The 17800-nt window shown below is 40.6% G+C and overlaps 1 pseudogene; it reads right to left on the bottom strand.

Moving 5' to 3' along the window:
* Positions 1 to 5235: 5235 nt before the first annotated feature.
* On the bottom strand, positions 5236 to 8543 carry LOC120287324 (annotated as a pseudogene).
* Positions 8544 to 17800: the final 9257 nt, after the last annotated feature.

Below are 17800 nucleotides of genomic sequence, written 5' to 3' on the forward strand. Positions count from 1 at the left end.
TTAAGTCTCTAATTTAATTGATCTAAACTAATCTAACCACCTAATTGCATTTAATTAAATCTAACCAACCTTAAATATAATTAGCAAACTAAGAAAGCTTTAGTGAGTAAAACTCACTTGACAAAAGCGGAGACCGAATCACCACAACGGCGACGCGACGGTGGCGAAATCGGGCTTTCGACAACATCGACGGACTTGGACCGGGCCTTAAGCTTAGGCCCAACAAATCTCAGCCCAACTGAGATTTGTTCTTGCTTTTGGGCCAAACCCAAGTTGGGTTGGGCCTACTGAAATGGGCTTGACCAATTAATTCACTTGGATTGGACTGGGCTTGAAGACTGCAGGAGATGGGCCTCAATGAAATTCTGCTGATGGGCTGCTACTGGTGAGATTCGACTGGGCTGACTTGCGGGGTTTGTGCAGAAGCTTCGTTGGACTGCTGGTTTCGGTGGCCCAAAGGAGCTGGTTGCACGAGCTAGGCCCCGAACAAGAAGACTGAAGCAGCGTCGGTGATGGCGCTAGAGAGGGAACGTGAGAAGCAGCTGCTGGCGACGGATCTGTGCACGGGTGTGGGGCTTTTGCGGTCAACCAAGCAGCTTCGGTTGCTGCCGCTGTTGATCGAGCCAAGAGCAGACTCGGATGCGTGGAGGGTTGAAGGTCTTCAGTCAACAAACGGTAAGAAGCGGTGGAGCAGGGGCGTGCGGATTCGTGGCCGAACTGGGACGTTGTTGGGGACGATCCGCAAGAGATAGAGAGAGAAGCTGCGAAGGGTGATCAACCACTAGCTTCGTGGAAATCTTCGGGGCAGCTGGTCGTGTGGTATTCGGTCAGTTGACCGGTTGATGCTGCCTTCGGTGAACTGATTTGAAGGCACGAAGGAAGACCGAAGATGAGTGGTCTTCGCTGGAGATGCTGGCGTGCGACGCTGAAAATGGGCAGCTTCGGTCTTCGAGATTCACGAGTGCTGCTCAGTCAACAAATGAGGCCATCGAGGAAGGCTCTGACCGAAGGGGACCAACGGTAGTGGGGGCTGGTGTGAACTTCAGTTTTCGAAGAGAAGAGCTGCAGGTTCTCAACCGAAGAAAAATGAAAGCGGAATGGCAGAGAATCAAGAAATCGAGAGGAAGAGGATGGGGATGAACGGTGGGGTAGGTATGAGGGAGAGATTAGAGATAGTTAAGAGATGGAGGGCTCCACCAAGGCTTGATATTTGCCAAATATCTTCCAAAAATCATTATAGGCCATGTATAATTACTTGGTCTTCAATGATCCAACATGACCCCCTCTTCTATAAGCCAAAATGATCCAAATGTTGTGGTAGGTGAGACACGAATTTGGGGGAGGATTGGCTTAAATGAACTCAAATTCTCTTTTGAATTAATCTCGAATGACCTCAACAAAATTCACTTGACCTCTGAATGCCTCAATTGATAATTTTCCTCATTCAATAATCTCTCACACTTCTCAATTTCGCAATCGAAAACCATCTTCGACATTTTCTGCACTAAAACAACCCGGCGGCGACTTTTTCCCGAAAAGTGTCGGTTGTCAAAAAAATCTTCTGAGACTGAGTCGATGCTCCTAAAATTTATTGTGACATGGCCAAAACTTCAATTTCTGAAATCGGACTCGAATTGGCGGTTAATTTTCATTCGATGCGTTTTTAGCGTGACCTAGACTATCGGGTAACTTTCAGATATTTTTAAGAGCAAATGACCCGTGGTCGATTTTCTTCGAACCACTACGAACCCACTCGACTCATTGGCGACTCACGATTGTCGTGAAAATCTTGAGGACTCAAGTACGGACACAGGGTACCAAAACAATAAGAAAATCAGTCTAGTGCCGGTCGACGAGAATTTTCCAATTTAATGGTGTCACCCATGATTAGCCACACATCTCTGTCGATCCAGTCTATCTCTAATTTCAAATCGATTTTTAACTGTGCCGTAATGGCCTCTAAGGACAGACACGGTCGAGAAGCCGATTCCTGATCGAGTTCTCAAGTCTCATTGCCTTAAAATTCCTAATAATTTCCCCAGATAGTCTAGTTATCTCAAGAATGATCAGTTCTGAGAATAGCCCTAAAGACACGTTAATAAAATGCCCGATTTATTAAGTAGAAGACAGGGTTGAAAAATCTGGATGTCACAAGTATCCCCTGCAAGCCAGCCAGAGAGAGAATCTGAGAGAGAGAGAGAGCCTTCCTCCTCCCCAGAATGTGAGCCTTTTTTTTGCTTTGTTTTTCCTTATTTCTATTTTTTTTTATCTTTTCATTTCAAACAATTTTTTTTTTACTTTTTTTTTTTTTGCAAATTGAATGTTTAAAACATCGACAAAAAATTTCGGGTGTCAATAGCTGCCCCTCTTTGAGTGGGAGTTTGAAGAGGTTTCACTCAAAGATAAAATTGATACCTGCAATTTTAGTTGAGCCAACTTCGGAAATAGGGAAATGACGAGCAATGATACTTGGTTAAAGACGTACCTGATACTTACCTTTGCTCATGAGGGTATTTGAACTCTTATTAGGGTTTATTCACCCTGTCTCTGTTTCTCTCTCTCGTGGAATGGAATGAAGACAATGAAATCACTAAATGGAAAATGAATGGTTTAATGATAGACTAGAATTTGGAAGACAAGATTTAAGGATAACCTAGAACCTAAAGACAAGGTTTAAGGACAACCTGAAATCGTGTGGACAAGGTTTAAGGATAACCTAGAACCGTGTGGCTGGGAGAAAGGTCTCACCGTGTAAAAACGGATTTCGACTCGGGAGAATTGTCTCACTGGATGTGATGTCTCACCATGTAAAAACGGGTTTCAATCGGATGTGATGTCTCACCGTGTAAAAACGGGTTTCGACTGAATGTGATAGTCTCACCGTGTAAAAATGGGTTTCGACTGGATGTGATAGTCTCACCGTGTAAAAATGGGTTTCGACTGGATGTGATAGTCTCACCGTGTAAAAACAGGTTTCGACTGAATGAAAGGTCTCATTGTGTAAAACGGGTTTCGACTTGATGTGATAGTCTCACCGTGTAAAAACGGGTTTCGACTTGATGTGATAGTCTCACCGTGTAAAAACGGGTTTCGACTGGATGTGATAGTCTCACCGTGTAAAAACAAATTTCAACTGGATGAAAGGTCTCACCGTGTAAAAACGGGTTTCGACTGGATGTGATAGTCTCACCGTGTAAAAACGGGTTTTGACCGGGAAAAGGGTCTTACCGTGTAATTATGGGCTTTAACCGGGAAAAAAAGAAGTCTTACCGTGTAATAACGGGCTTCGACTAGGTATGATTTTCAAAATTGCTAGAGAACCAATCTTGCGAAATAACATTAATTGTCAAATCCTTTCAGAGAAGATTTTAACAAAATGAGATTTGATTAACCATCTAAGGGTTAAATCAAATATGCCATGTGGAAATATTCTAATCAAAAGAGGTCTTTCACACTAGCTCTAAAAAATGGCTTTTTCCCAACCATTGATACGGGAAAATTGTTTAAATCTCACTAGAGAAGTCTCACTCAACCTATGTCTATGGCTTTCGGAAACGTTCACAGTGAATACAATCCATTGATCAAAAGGTCTTTCGAAGGGACCGTAATGATGGCATGGTCATGGGCTTACACAAAGGGTATGCACTTTGAAGCCAATAAATGAATATTCAATCAATACCTTCTTTAGGTTTACAAGTCAAGAACCTTGAAGATAAGATAAGACAGGATTTCTTCCACTCCTTCTAGCAGTAGCTCCTATGTAATATCTCATTTCAACTCGAACCATCCCAATCGGAAGAGACTTCGGATAAGGGTTGTAGTGTTGGTTCGAGTGAGGCTTAGAAAGGCTTGAAAAACTTTCAGATATCAAAGGGTTAAAAAGTGAGTGATTATCTTGGCATCATTACCATCACACGACTTCTCAAAAATTCGACTTTTGAAATTTAACCTATCTCGAGAGTCCTTTGGGTAATTTGTCTCGAGACATGAGAGCTTCGCTCTTTGTTCTAATGATATTGCTTGCAATACATGTTTTCTCTTGCAAGACATTTCTTTTGTTTTTCAATGAATGATCTTTTGCATGATCATGGATTTCGCTCTTTTTTGCATTCTTGTTTTTTGTTGCATTTTTTTCATGGGCATTGGCCTTCCTTTTACCAGGCACACTACTTTTTCATGCCCCCTAGTTTTCATTCTCTTTTGAGCATCTAGGTCTCTCGAGTGGCATTTACAAACATTACCAATATTCTCAATTTTGTTGGTAAATTATGTGCCTTGCCCCAATGTGGGGAGATAATCATCACCTAGGGTTATGAAAGAATTGCATAAGGCTCAAATTGGCTAAGCAAGGGATAATTGTGTTTGTGGTAGTGAACGGAATGCTCTTTGTCACTTTAGGATGCTTCGAGTTTCGATAAGAAATCACCTGAAGCTAACACAAGAAGATTAATGCAAGTGAAAGCAATAAAATATTTTCTTAATCTTTTGCTCCATGATTTTCAACCAAGACCCCCTATTTTGCCCCAATGTGGGGTTGTTCTTGACAGGGTTATTTTGGAAATGCTCCCTGTTTGCTCAAAGTGGCTTGCAAGGGATATCAATAGTGTTTATGATTGAGAAATGAAATGCCTTTATCATCTCAAATCATGCATTTACTGTGACTGAATTCTATGCCCTAAGACATGGTTCTTTCCACTCAATTCTCTCAAAAAGTATATGAGGACGTGTTTAGTAAGGGGGTTGCCTCTCATCATTTTAGGCACTACCACCTGGCATATTTAACAATCCTTTTTCAGGTTTTCCAAAGCACACTTTGGTTAAATTCAACTCCCTGGGGAAATGAAAATATAATGAAATTTTGTCTGAAAGGACATGTTTCCTTGACCCTACTGGGGAGATTTTTGAAAGTAAGATTGGACAAAATTTGTAGATAGAATAGGCTTTACTTAGCACATGGGTTCATTTGTAGAGTTCTAATTGTACTTCTAGAGTTCTAACCGACTCTTTTGGCATTCTAAAGGATAAGGTCACTTCTAAGTTCTAAAGAAGAATGGACACTTTTGAAAGTTTTGCACTCTTGAAATGAACCTCTTGTGGACAAGTAAAATCTTCATAAGAGATCTTGCAAAATGAACAAACATGCAGATGCAATATGTATGCATGCAATGCATGATGCAAACATCCTGAAGTGACTCGGATTCGATCAAAAAATGGCTCAAAGGCCTTTCACTTTATTCATGGATAATACTTCTTGACAGCATCGGCATTTACAGGTCTTGGCAATTCTTGACCATCCATTTGTACAAGAATTAATGCCCCACCAGGTAGCACTTTCTTTACAATATATGGACCTTCATAGTTTGGAGTAAACTTCCCACGAGGATCTGGAATAATAGGTAAGACTTTTCTTAAAACAAGATCGTTGATCTTGAAATGCCTTGGTCTAACCTTGCGGTTAAATAACCTAGCTACTCTCTTCTGATAGCTTTGTCCAGGGCATAAGGCTTTTACCCTATTTTCATCAATCATATTAAGTTGTTCAAATCTTTGTTGAACTCATTCAGCTTCAGAGAGTTTGATTTGAGAAAGTATCCTCAGTGAAGGAATTTCCACTTCCACAGGTAATACAGCTTCCATCCCATAAACCAATGAGAATGGTGTTGTCCCAGTCGAAGTACGAATTGAAGTTCGATAAGCAAACAAAGCATATGGCAACCGATCATGCCAATCACGATAATTTTCCGCCGTTTTGGCTAAAATCTTCTTGATGATCTTATTTGCTGCTTCCACAGCTCCATTCATTTGTGGGCGGTAAGGAGAAGAATTCAAATGGCGAATGTGGAATTCTCCAAGTAAATCATCCACCACTTTATTGTTCAAGTTTGATCCATTATTTGTGATGATCACTTCAGGAACTCCATATCGGGCGATGATATCATGACGGATGAACTTTGCTACGCTTTTTGCAGTAACATGAGTATAAGAATTGGCTTCAATCCATTTTGTGAAGTAATCAATGGTTACCAAGATAAAACGATGTCCATTCGATGCTTTAGGATTAATCGGTCCGATGATGTCGATGCCCCACATTGAAAAAGGCCAAGACTCGGACATTTGATGTAACTCATTAGGAGGAGCATTGATCTTGTCCCCATAGACTTGGCATTGATGACAGCACCTCACATGCTGAATACAATCGGCTTCCATGGTCAACCAATAGTAACCGAGCCTCATAATTTTTCTAGCCAAGAGATGACCGTTCATATGTGGACCACACTCTCCTTCATGTATTTCTTTTATTAGGAGTTTAGCTTCTTGTGCATCCACGCATTTCAGTAAAACTGAATCGAAAGACCTTTTATAGAGGGCTCCTCCACTGAGGAAGAATTTGGATGCCAACTTCATCAAGTATTTTCGATCATTGGTTTGACTCCCTGGGGGAATTTGCCTTCTCGAAGATAATTCATGATGTCATAATACCAGGGTTGATCATCAGGTCCTTCTTCTATCATCAGGCAATAAACAAGCTTTTTCAAAATGTCGATTTGCAAATGATCAACGCTCAAACCATCAGTTACTTGCAACATCGAAGATAAAGTTGCCAAGGTATCAGCAAACTAATTTTGTGATCTCGGCAGATAATCAAAAGAGATATTGTCAAATTCCTTGACCAAGTCTTCGAGATATTCATGGTAAGGGATTAATTTTACATCCCGTGTTTGCCATTCACCTTCTGTCTGGAGAATGATGAGTGCAGAATCACCATAAACTTGAAGCTTTCTGACTTTCATATCGATGGCTAATTGCAAGCCAAGGATGCACGCTTCATATTCAGAAATATTGTTGGTACAAAGGAATACCAATTTTGCAGCTACTAGATAATGTTGACCTTCCGGGGATATTAAAACTGCCCTAGTGCCAGAACCAGAAAGGTTAACTGCACCATCAAAATACACGGTTCACTTGTCAGGCGAGACCAAATAAATCCGTTCATCAATTTCATCCTAGTCATTAGACTTCCCGAGGTTTTCGGCTAACATATCAGCTATGGCTCGCCCTTTGATGGACTTTTGTGCCATGCTTTGAATATCAAACTCAGAGAGTAATATTTGCCATTTAGCGAGCCTTCCAACCAATGCAGGCTTTTCCAAAAGATATTTGATCGGGTCATTCTCAGTCACCAAAAGGATGCGGTGATGCAAAGTGTATTGTCTCAATCGGTGTAAAACTCAAATCAAGGCTACACAGGTCTTTTCCACCTTAGGATATTGAATCTCGGAAGTAGTAAACTTCTTACTGAGGTAATATATGGCACGTTCTATTCCATCCCTTGGTCCTTTTTGTGCTAACATGGCTCCTAAAGACTCCTCATGAATGGTGAGATACAAGATCAGAGGCACACCTTGGATAGGTGGTACAAGTACAGGAGATTGCGAAAGATATTGCTTTAGTTCTTCAAATGATTTCTGACATTCTTCATCCCAGTTGACTTTAGCGTTCTTCTTTAATAGCTTGAAGAATGGCTTAGCAGTTTTTGACAATTGAGAGATAAATTCGCAACATAATTCAATCTTCCCAATAAGCTTCGGACTTCTTTAACAGTATAAGGAGGTTTCAAATTGCATATGGCCTTCACCTTAGAAGGATCTATCTCGATACCCTTGTCACTAACCATAAATCCAAGAAGCTTCCTAGACTTTGCCCCAAATATGCATTTTGCGGGGTTAAGCCTTAGCTTGAATTTCCTCAAACGGTCAAATAATCTTCTTAAGATTTCAACATGATCTTCACCTTGTCTTGACTTTGCAATCATGTCATCAACATAAATTTCAATCTCCTTATGCATCATGTCATGGAATAGTGTCACCATGGCTCTTTGATATGTTGCCCCCGCGTTCTTTAAACCAAAGGGTATAACTTTGTTGCAAAAGGTTCCCCATGGGGTGATGAATGAAGTTTTAGTCTTATCATCCTCTTTCATCCGGATTTGGTTATAACCAGAAAATCCATCCATGAAGGAGAACAATTCAAATCCAGCAATACTATTAACTAAAACATCAATGTGCGGCAAAGGAAAATCGTCCTTAGGGCTTGCCTTATTCAGATCACGGTAATCAACACATACTCGGACTCGTCCATCCTTTTTCATAACTGGGACTATATTAGCAATCCAATCCGCATACTGGGTGACTTCAATGAAACCAACATTTAAGAGCTTCATGACTTCTTCTTCAATCTTTTTCGACAATTCAAGTTTCGTCCTTCTGAGCTTTTGCTTCTTCGGCGGAATATTAGGATCAAGTGGTAACGCATGTTCCACGATCTCAGGATCTAAACCCGGCATATCGGCATACGACCAAGCAAAAATATCTCGATATTCTTTCAAAAGCCCAATTAGTCTATTGGCATCTACTTGAGAGAGACCTGCCCCAATCTTGGTTTCTTTAGGGTTGTTTGAATCTCCCAAATTTACAGTGACTGGCTGTTCGGTGGTAGGAGGTTTGGACTCTTCATGTCTGATCCATTCTTTTTCAATACCTCGAGGATCATCTTCATACTCTGAGTCGGAATAATCGGGTTCGTCAAAATCTTTTGAATATGAATCTGAGCCATGTAAATGACTATCGTGATGTGAAATGTCATGCCTGAGATGCAATTGAAAAAAATGGTTAGTATATGTACATCTAAATGAATACAATGTATGTAAATGTCATGAAAAACTTGTTTTCAAATTCAATTTGTTTTTTTTGAAAAATTTCGGGAACTAGTCCTCATGTCATTGGACGACCTTGTTCCACTAAAACATTTAGAAACTATAGATAGTGTGGAGGCTCAAGCCTCAAAGCATCATCATAGGACTGATTCGAGCCTCACACGTCTATTAACAAAACGTGAATTTCATTGATATGTGAAAATTGCATTACAATGTATATCATCTTGGATCCAGAAAGTTTATGATCCAGATTATTACAAGCACAAACGAATGAAATGAACGGAATTCCCTCGCAGGGGAGAAATGAATGAAATTCTCTCGTAGGGGAGAAATGAATAGAATTCCCTCGTAGGGGAGAAATGAATGGAATACAACTAAAAATTAATGCAAGAACTAGAAACATCCCTTACACAATGGGAATTGTAGGCTCTTCATCTTTACCAATAGTGCCAACCAGACCCTCTTCAAACAAATCAGCAAAGTGATAGACATTGGCCTCTTCTTCTTGCAAGAGCTTCTGTGGTCCAGGAAAGAAATCTTTCAAAGGTGGAGGCAGGAGACGTTGATAGCTTTTACCTTTGATGTTTGGGCCTTTGCGATTACCTTGACCCTTACGGTCGCCTTGATAACCCAGGCCTTCACGCTTGTTGATGTTGACCACCTTAATAGGATTTGGCATGCCTTGGGCGAACTTACCCAAACCTTTCCCCATAGCAAAACCATTCTTGAGCAGTTCTCTACTTGCCATCAGAAAGGCCTCTGAGAACCAAGGCTTTCTGATAATCGACCCAACAGGCACATGAGTGACAGACACCATCTCAAACGAGTGATAGCTCGACTCTCCCTTGACCTCGGGCTCAATAAAAGGTATGGCCGTGTTATGGAAAGTCTCTACATCTCTTTCACGTCGGATAGTCACAATCTTTCCATCGATAGGAAGTTTCATCATTTGATGAAGACTGGAAGGAATGATTCCTGCAGCATGGATTCAAGGCCGTCCCAATAGCAGGCTAAAGTTGCTCGAGATATCCAGTTTTTGAAACTTTTGAGTCATGGTAATAGGGCCAATCGTCAGTGGTAAGTCGATTTCCCCTATTGTTTCTCTCTTCATCACATCAAAGGCTTGAACGAGAATTGTTGGAGAAGACATTTTCCATTCCTATCCCCAATTTATGAAGGGTGGATAAAGGGCAAATGTTCAAGGCAGAGCCATTATCGATCAGGACCTTCGAAATCTTTGTCTCAAAATGTTGAGCGGACACATATAACGCTTTAGTGTGTGCTTGGCCCTCAGGAGGGAGGTCTCTCTCAAAGAAAGTAGTTTGATCTCTTAGAAGTATTGCACCCACAAACTCCTCCAACTGTACTTCTCCAATGGCCTCGGGTACATGAACTTCATTTAAAATTTTGAGTAGAGCATTTCTATGCTTTTTAGAGGTCTTGAAGAGCTCCAATAGAGAAATCTACATAGGCATCTTGCGCAATTGGTCAATCACTTCAACCTCACTTGTCTTGAGTGTTTTGAGGAGTTGTTCAGCTTCCTCATCAGTTACGGCCTTTTTTTCCTCACCTTCACGTGGTGGGTAGATTTGACCCGATCGGGTGACGGCGTCGATTTCATTTGTATTATAATTCCAAGGGACCGCCCTAGTGTTAAAAGTAGGAATCACTTTAGTGTTGGAACATTCACCTAATTCTGGTGGCAACTTGATCACAACAGGACCAAAACCCGTGTTTGAGATCTTTATGGCTCCAAAATTATCAACCAATGAGCCGACTTCGATGACACTCTTGGCAATTGTATCACTCCCACATGGGATTTTTCCTTTAGTCAGATCAATCACAACAGGTTCAATCATAGCCATGAAATCATCTTCGAATTCCTCTCCCCATCCATTAGGGACGATATCTTTAGGGTTTTGGAAATAACTTGGAGGGGGAGTATACTTGACTATAAAGTCGTATTTCCCACTTGGTTGTCCCAAGGTGTCTACCACTTCATCCTTCTCATGGGCTTTCCTCACAAATTCACGGTCTGAATGGGAAGTTTTGTATTCATCCTCTTCTTCGTTATAGGAGTAGACCTCTTTATCCTTTGGCAAAATTGAAATAAGGTCTTCTTCATCATGTATCATGTGACCTTTCAACTGGTGATCAAGGAATGGCACGCTCTGTTCCATCTCTTGGATGTTCATCAGGAGTATATTCTCGTCAACATCCCCATAAATCATGTTGACATCTTCAGAATGCTTTGGAAGGGGATTTTGTTGGACATTCGGTGCTGAATCCCTAAAGGTGAGCAGCTTTTTATCCAGCAAATTATGGATCTTATATCGGAGCACAAAACAATTATCTACATGGTGACCTTTTTCACCCATATGATACTCACATGTTTTATTAAGGTCGAATCCGGCAAACTTTGGTGGATTATTCCTCGAGATCTCTTTCGCGACAAGATGATTTTCGATCAACATTGGAAGTAGGTGGGACATGGGCCTAGGCAATGGAGTAAATTGCCTTTGAGGAGCTTTTCCTTTGTGCTCAAAGTTTCTGGAAGAACCCCCTACCTCCATGGCAGGTTTATGAGCTTGAAGGTTGTACGGCTTCTGAGAAGAGGAATTTTGTATGTAGGCGATCTCCACAGCCGATTCCTTATCTCTCTTCGGGGTATATCGACGATTTGTGTTCTCCGTCAACCTTCCTTCCCGCATGATCCCCTCGATACGTTCTCCCAACTCTACAAATGTAGCAAAGTTCATATAAGTATGGTTATACATATTCTCAAAAAAATCACGGGGCATAGCCTGAAGTAGCAATTTCATGGTCTCTTTCTCAGACAATGGCGGTTTTACTTAAGACGCAGTGACCCTCCATCTTTGAGAGTAGGCTCTAAATGATTCAGTTCTCCTTTTCTCGACCCGGACTAATTCCTCCCGAGCCGGAGCAAATTCAGTATTGAATTTGTATTGCTAAAGGAATTCATCAACGAGATCTTCCCAAGTACGGATTTTCTCCATGTCCAACTCTATAAACTAGGTTAATGCAGGGCCAACCAGGCTGTCCTGAAATGAATTGATCAAGAGTGGGGGATTATCTGAATGACGGGCCATCTTGCCCAGGTAGTACTTCAAATGAGTCTTAGGACATCCAATGCCGTCGTATTTTCTTATGAACTCTGGCTCCTTATAGAATTCGGGGACCGTAACTTTGGCAAAGGGCGATAGTTTATCAAACCCCTGCAACTGATAGCCTTGCAGCATGCAAAGGCGCTCCTCAATCTTGGCGAGGTGCCTTGCATTTTCTTCATTGAAGTGCGAAGTTGGAATCTCCTTAGATGGAGGTTCTGGACCAATAACTATTGGGATTGCAGTGAGAATCTCTTCCGCAGGCCCTTTTGCCAAGGGGCTCTACTACCGGCACTTCAAAGGGCGTGGTAGGAATATTCATGGTAGAAGAAGCAGAATTTACAGACGTCAAGTTTTTGACTTGGCTAGAGAGATCGGCCAATAATGTCATCATTTGTGCCATTTGATTTTCCATATTAATGACACGAGCTTGGGTATCTTCGTTTTCCATCTTTGTTTAGCGGCGAGTTCGTATAACAAATCTTTCTTTAGCCGTTTTTCAAAACCTCCCGTAAAAGAAAAAGACTCTGATTAGTACCAATCAAAAGAAACCATTAAAGTACAAATCCTAGTCAATTTTATATTTTCTTGAGATGAAATAATGATAAGAAGTGTATATGATCCCAAGTATCATATAACATCCTCTTATCAAAATTTCTTCAAAAGAAATTATACAATTGAAAAGGAACGACAACAAATATTTAATTAGAATGCCCCTTTTCTAAAAGTTACATGAAAATTTTCATGAATTTCATTCATTTCAATTGAACAATTACAAGGGAAAACAAAACCTTGCTTTCTTGAAGCTTACAAATGGTTCGACTTTACATGTGATGTTTACATGGGATATGAAAATGAATACAAGTAAACCTCAATAGAAAGGAGGGAAACACAAAGGAAATCCCTTTATAAGAAAAGCATATGAAATGAAAACCTAAGTACTAGGTGGGATCGTGCGGAGACGCTTGTTTTCATGGGCCAAGCGTTCCTCATCAATTAGGACACTGTCTTCTTGCTCCTGAATATGAACTTGCCAAGAACCTTGAGGTTCGGGAATATTCGGCAACTGAACCTCGAGCTCAGGTTCTACTTGACGGTATATGTAATCGATGGTTGCTTGATGAGTCTTCATCTCTCATTCTAAATCAACTTCATCGATGGCAACCACATAATTCGAGGAATGAGAGTACCAAATCCAATAGCAGCTTGAATTGCGGCCTTGATATGGTCAATTTGGTTTTCCTTGATGACTTTATCATGATAATCAATACGATATAACCCCAGCTTGAGGATTGGTGGGATCGTTTGAAGTGCGCGCTATTGGTGGAGTATTCTTAAAGGGTAATAAGACGTTAAACCCGTCAATCCCACGAGGGGAAGTGGATTGTCAACTCCACTAAAAAGGCGCACCTCGGGATTCCCAAGCCACCAAACATGCCATTGAATTAAGCTAGGGTTGAGGCTTTTGAGGAAATGGAACCACCTAGAGAAAGACCATGATGGAAAGGATTCGTTTCTTTGGGTAATAAGACGTTAAACCCATCAATCCCACGAGGGGAAGTGGATTGTCAACTCCACTAAAAAGGCGCACCTTGGGATTCCCAAGCCACCAAACATGCCATTGAATTAAGCTAGGGTTGAGGCTTTTGAGGAAATGGAACCACCTAGAGAAAGACCATGATGGAAAGGATTCGTTTCTTTGGGAAAATCTAAGAATTGGATGATGATATTTTGTGACATCAACAATCTTCATGTGAGGGGCAAACTCTTTGATATGTGAAAAGAGCCAAATTTGGAGAAGTCCTAATGGGGCTCTAAGAGTTCCTCGACCATTTGCTTTAAACCAATTAAGAGACACAAAAGTTTCGGCAAGAATCATGTGTGTGAAATAATTAAATGCGCACACTTGGTTGACAATGTGAGTGACTAAAGGATCCATTGTTTTTCAGGTATATGGGAATATCACAAAGCCAAAGAATATGAGTAGGAAGACACGAGGAATTTGGTTCCCAGATTTAGGCTCAAGGTTAAGGAAATGTTGTTCAAGGAAATCATAAGGCATGGCATGAGAATTTCCATTAAGAATAGCCTCAATTTTATCATAAGGGATATTGAGGAATTGACTTAGAAGAGAGATTGGATTTTGGCCAATAGAAGGAGTGACAAAACCTAAAGAAGCTTTACCTAAACCAATGGCTTTTTGGAACTCCTCAATTGTAGGGGTCAATTCATATTGATTAAACACGAAAGTAGAAGTCACAGGATTCCAAAAATGAGCCAACGCTTTGACCATTGCAATACGTGGTTCGACTTTTAATAAAGTCGGGAGGAAGCCTATGCGCTTTTCCACGTAGTCTTAATGTCTTGGGTCAAGATTCTCCCATAGAGTCTTGAGATTCTCAGGCACGGGGATCACGTCCACTTCGGGTCTACCCATCTAAACCTAAACCTAAAGGGGCATCCATGATTAAAATATATCGTTGTTGAAATATAAAATTGCATAATTGAAATATGGAAAGTAAAAAGATAAGAACGATAAAAAAAGGAACGATCTCTTACCCACCAAACACATGGCAAGCACAAATCACATGTCGCATGAAATTGTGAGGTTTCGACACCTAAGGTAAGGGTGCTAAAGGCTTAAGGTCCTCATCCCAAAGGACAAAAATAGTTTACCCACCGCTACTATTGTCGGTCAGTGCTATCTTTATCGGTTGGGATAAGTGGGTTTATGTAAGTAATGGATTACCATGAGCATCCACTCGCATATTCCACCCATAAACCCTCATAATGGTCCTAGATTGGGCGATCAGGGTTTTAGACCGCAGTTGTGTGTGCAGTGTCGTGCTAAAGCTTGTAAACATGCACTTAAATTTAAACATCCAGCACTTCAATATAAACTCACATACATTCATACATCCTTACACCACTTGCAAAACAAAGGGTTTACAAACACGTCTTCCCTTATAACTCCCACCTACAAGACAATTTAAAACGAAGTTAGCGACTAACCTGATTTTCCACGCGACTTTGACATGCAGACGATCCTACATAAGACATGTTAGTTAAAACACAACAACCATTTTTAAATGGCTTCAAGTCCTCTTAATCTAGTAACCAGAGATTCTGGGTTTGATCCCCAGCGGAGTCGCCAAGCCTGTCGCGACCCGATCTCACCGCGCTCGAAAAGTCCAAGGAGGGGGAAGGTCGAGTTTAGGGGTATTTTGATCACGAGAGTTTCCTCACGAGATCACAAACTCTCCCAAGCTCGTACCCCACGCGACAGTGGATTTATTTATATGATCTAGGTATTTAACAACCTAAAAATATATAGGAGTCGCCACTAACCTCATTTTGGGGGTCGGTTAGAAACTCAATCGAGGGTCGGGAGTGTTCCCTCGATTCCTACGTAACCAGATATCTAGGTTTGGGGACTTGGGTTACGCTAATATTGCTATTAGCACCCTTTCGGTACCTAAACAATATGTTGTGTTTTTTCCTAAAATGTCAATGCATTTCTTTTTATATTTTCAGGATCGTCAATTCTATACTAAATGATCATGCGTGGTGGATTACCTTCATTCTATTTTATTTCTAAAAAGAAAGGAAAACAATCAATAAAATTGAAAGTGCAAGACATTAAGTAGACAATCAAGGAAAGCAGTTAAACCTAATCATGCAATTCTAAAAAAATAAAAATAATAAAAGAGAAAAACAATTGGGAAAGAAAGAAAACCCGCAACTCGTCGGGTTTTATACAATGCATGGAACCCGAGACATATGTCGGGAAAACAAATAGAACATGACAATGGTCGGAATGGACATCGACCTCCACCGTCTTCACGCTTTATCCATGTTCAGGATCCTATTCTAAACCTAATCTAAGAAATCCGGATGGCTAGATGCATACAAATGAAAGAAACAATCACCACATATCAAAACGATAAAAATAAAGACATCTTTTGTGTTGAAGAAGAGTAACAGAAGTCGCAAAGTCTATAGGTCGAATTCTAGGTAATACCCCAAGATTCATCGTTATTATATGTCACATCTAAATCATTCATCATAGAAACTAGGCATTCAACGTAGGCTCAATAAAAATGCAATCGATGGCTATCTCATCCTAAAATTTCTATGGCAGGTGAATCAACATATGAGGAACAAATTTCATGAAGAAACACCCTAAAATTCTAGGCATGTGAATTTATAAAATTTTGGAAGAGATCAAGGTCAATCAAAAGTAGAACAGAGCAGCAAGGCAAACATACAATCATTTTTTTTTATAGTTTTTATGTGAAGGACAACTTTCATGAAGGACCTAATCCCAAACTCCTCACACAAAAAAAAATTCGTACCAAATTCACAAGTATTTGAAGTTATAAAAACAAAGCATGTATTCTAGACCAAGACTACTTCCAAATTTCAATATCTAGTAATCTTTATATGGGAAATGCTGTAAGACACAAGCATTGCAACTTTAATGGGACATCGGAACGTAGGTAAACATGATGCAATAGGGATTAACTATTTATGACTGAGCCAAAAATCACAAAAAAAAAAAAAAAAAACACAGCATGCAGATTGAAGATAAGGAGAGAAAATAAGCATAGGAAATCAGCCATTATGGATCACTAAACCCACACATTTTCATCATAATCCTAAGCTTATGCTCTTTCTCATAAACCAGATCTGTCAGGACAACGGGAAGTAGTTGAATGATAACCTATGTAAAGAAAAATATGCCTAAAAGAGAGGCGAAGTCCAACCTCCATTTAGTTTCAGGTTTAGGCATTTCTTTGACAAACTCAAACAGCATTGTTGTTACTGGTCCTAACAAAAGCTGAATGTAAGCATTAGATGCCAGATTCCCAGATCATCCAACATGCACCAAGGATATAAAATCCTTTCCTGATATGAAATCATTTGTTGTTTCATTCTTATAGGTTGAGTTATACCATATGCTCACCTTGAAGTTATTAAAATTTGTACTAAGGAAATCATATCCTGTGACTATTCCATTAATTTGCCTTTCTAGGTTCCCTATTTCCAATAGCCTTTGTACAACTCATCATTTATTACTGAGGAATTGTTTCTCCACTAAGGTGAACCTCGGGCACAACTCAGTCCGGTCTATTGACAGCTACAAACTCATCAAGGGGGCAATATGCTAGACAACAGTCCAAATTGAAGTGCACTAATGAATTCACAACTTTCTGGCAGAGAACACATTTAATGTCGTGAACGAGGAACTCTAAAAAATGAACATAGCACCAGCAGAAGACCAATTTTTACTAAAACAAATCAGCTTTCGAATATGCCATTGGTGGGGGAAAATAGAGAGAGACAAATCGAGTGAGAAAGAGAGATCGCAATCAAGTCAGAGAACAATCAAGAGAGAGAGCACGACATTTGGTGCGTGAGACAGAGCAATTAAGAGAGAGAGATAGAGAAAACCTGATCAAGCCAGAGACAGAAAGTCGCTATCCCCGATCAATTTTAGAGCTCTATCTTTGGAGCTGAGCCGAGACTTCCCACCCGATGCGAACCTGAACCCCTATATCTCGAGCTCCGGAAGGGCGTGATCCGCAATGAGGGCGTTGGATCGATTAAGTAAGCGAGCATCCGAATGAGAGAGAGAGAGAGAGAGAGAGAGAGAGAGAGAGAGAGAGATCAGAATCCACGACCCGAATGGATTCAAAGAGAGAACAAAAATCAAAACCCTAACGGATCAAGAAGGATAGAAAGAGAGCTCACCGATCCGGTGAGCCCGATCCAGAGAGAAGATCGGTTAAGCGTCATTGTCGTCGCCACCGCCGCCACCGTCTTTGCTTATCCTCGTCAGTCGGTTCTGATCGATCGAAATCCTTTGAACCAAACAGATTTGTGGAGAGATTCCAATCAAGAGAGTTCGTTCGGCCGTTTTCCCAGAGAGAGCCCGAGAACAAACAATCGAGAGATAACC

This window comes from Eucalyptus grandis, chromosome 8 (assembly GCF_016545825.1).
Source record: "Eucalyptus grandis isolate ANBG69807.140 chromosome 8, ASM1654582v1, whole genome shotgun sequence".
Lineage (NCBI taxonomy): Eukaryota > Viridiplantae > Streptophyta > Magnoliopsida > Myrtales > Myrtaceae > Eucalyptus > Eucalyptus grandis.